The 2,713-nt window shown below is 38.6% G+C and overlaps 1 protein-coding gene across 2 annotated transcripts in view; it reads left to right on the forward strand.

Moving 5' to 3' along the window:
• Positions 1-203: 203 nt before the first annotated feature.
• LOC112683282 (SUN domain-containing protein 2-like) overlaps positions 204-2,713 on the forward strand; it is a 34,409-nt gene continuing 31,899 nt past the window's right edge. For both annotated transcript variants that reach the window (XM_025554223.1, XM_025554224.1), the window contains exon 1: positions 204-456. The gene's annotated coding sequence lies outside the window, so the exon portion shown is untranslated. The remainder of the gene's footprint in view (positions 457-2,713) is intronic.

Here is a 2,713-nt window from a genome sequence, read left to right on the forward strand (position 1 = left end):
GTTATGTGCACGGCGTCAACTCCTTTGGGAAGGACAAAGGACGAAACGAACTGGTCGCGGCATCTGTGCGCGACCGGTCGTACGGCAGTCTGACACGGTGGTCGCCACGAACGCCAGAGACACGGGCCTCCACGGCGCCTGTGCGCGTCGCATCGATCGCCGTCGCAAGGTTACCGTGAGTGACGAGAGCGTCGCGACGGAACGGGCCCGCGATTGGCCGACCACCGTCCTTGACAGTGTGCACCGCTGCCGAATGAGTTGCCGTAGATGGGGTCGCGCCCGGCCACCGGCGACTGTGCCGCTGATTCCTCGTGACCCTGCAGGGCCGTCCGGTCCGTCTCTGCCGCCGCCGTCTACTGATCGAATCGTGTGCGTTCTCAGTTGCCCGACACCGACCAACCAACAAATCTTGTGACCGACACGAAATCGGCCGGATCCAACCCGTCTTTGACTGCGGTAAGTACGCGCAGACGACAATAATTAAATATTCCGAATAAATTATCAATAATGTTATCCCAAAGTGTGCGATTTTTATACTTTTTTTTCTCTTCAAATTTTGTTTGTTTTATTTTGCTCCCTACGGCTGTTCACACGCATTTAGTCTAGAAAATCACTGGTTGTTTCACTCCTGCATTATATCATTATCGATTCCCACGATTACCATCGCCGCCGCCGACTCGGGCTTCCGCACTGGCATCAATGACCAAGTGTTTGCGTTCATTACGTCACGGCGCATCGCAATTACCCATAACTCTTAGGCGGCGTCTCGCGTGTAACCGCGCGACCGGCACGCTGATCGCTGATAAGCCTTATCACGTCCGCGGCACAAGAAATACACTTCCAACCACCCCGTCGGTTCTCGAATCACAAGAAAAATTAATTTAAAGGGTGCAACAAGTTCAAAAGACAAAAAAAAAAATACTATATAAAAAATAGTCCAGCCGTCGATGGCGATCGGGTGCAATATGATTTTTGAAAATCTTTCTCAGTCCCTCTTCCATCTTTGATTCGAACACTACCTATCCGCGCTTTTTCTACTACTAGATACGAGCACTACACGATACTTGTACGCGCATGCCGTTTGTTGACGTGATTTCATAGGAACATAATATTTTTTCGTGGCCAATTATTAAGAGTGATGGTATCCCTCGGTCATCGACCATAGGGTCCTGCTGATCTGACTCATGGTGACTGATGACTATCATATTGTATTGAAGTTTTGTTTAGAGTACTTTTTTTTGAGGTCGATTTTTAGCCCGGATCTATGGTCGTCTCACCAAACAAAGAAGTTCGGAACACCGTCGGAGGTTTCTGTACATAAACAATATGCTTTAACGGACACCGTGTAAGTTCGTGTTTGGAAGTTGCGAACACGAGATTGTAAGGAAACGAGATTTATGACCCGAACGATAATACGTGACTTGTTTAAAAAAAAAAATTTAAAAAAAATATCGAAAACACCGAAATGTAATGAATATAATGTATACGCATCATTCGCCGCTTTGACAGCCTCCGGTTGCACCGAAAATTATGGTGTACCAACCGACTATTATTAAAGATAAACTCATAAAAAATGTTAAAATCTCCGATGCATATCCGCCCACGCAGACAGATATTGATGTACGGTATAGACATTATCTGTGGATATTCATGCGGTTTGTTCAAAATGCAATCTCGTCCTACAGCAATAATAACTAGTGTTGGCCAACGATATATTTTTAATTATCGATATCGTATTTTTTTTTTCGATATCGTATCGCGATATCGGAAAAATATCGATATCGATATCGATTTAAATAACAACATAACAAGTTAAATTTTATATAATTTAGTTTATTGAAAGCACATCAAAACTATAAAATACATATTATATTAATATATTATGAGTGTAAATTAATTAACTATTATTAATTATTTTGTACTAACTGAAAAGTATCCAATGTATTTAATCAAAGTCTAGTTATTGTTTGTTTACTAGGAACAATATACTCAGGTACGGCTATTTCCATAAATTCAAGAAAACCTTTCCTTTCTATAATACTCAAAGGTCTTAAATCTTTAATAACAAATTTCATCAGGCTTTTTGTTATTTCCTTAATTCGTTTAGTTTTGTTTGATAATTTGGATGAAGTTTGCTTAAAATATGGAATCAAACTGTTTGACGTACTTGGTTTTGTACTTGAATATTGCTGAAAATGTGATTTGAGATTAGTCATATTTCCACTATAATCAATAACACATTTGCACTTCTTACAAAAAACTTGATTTTTATTTGATATAATTCCCTTTTCATTAACTTTAAATCCAAAATGTTGCCATATATCACTTCTAGCACCAGACAACGGTATTAATTTAAAGTTTTCACTCATTTTATTTAATATAAATATAAAATAAAGTACGAAATAAAATAATTACGACGTCTCACTGCGAGTTAACAACCGGCATTGAATTTAGATTAAATTGTTTAATATGGATAGGACCATATCATATCATAATTTAGTATCTACTTTATACTTTTATAGATATAATTTTATTATACCTATACTGTTTACTCAATTTAATTAAAAATACCGAAAATAATATAATCGTTCGTAAAATCCCGAGCCCCGATTAATCACATCGATATCGTGATATTTTCGATAATTATTTTTAGATATCGGTATCGAAATTATTAAGAAAATATCAACGATATCGATATCGTATCGAATTATCG

The sequence above is a fragment of the Sipha flava genome, unplaced genomic scaffold (genome assembly GCF_003268045.1).
Source record: "Sipha flava isolate LNK unplaced genomic scaffold, YSA_version1 222_pilon_pilon, whole genome shotgun sequence".
NCBI classification, from domain to species: Eukaryota; Metazoa; Arthropoda; class Insecta; order Hemiptera; family Aphididae; genus Sipha; species Sipha flava.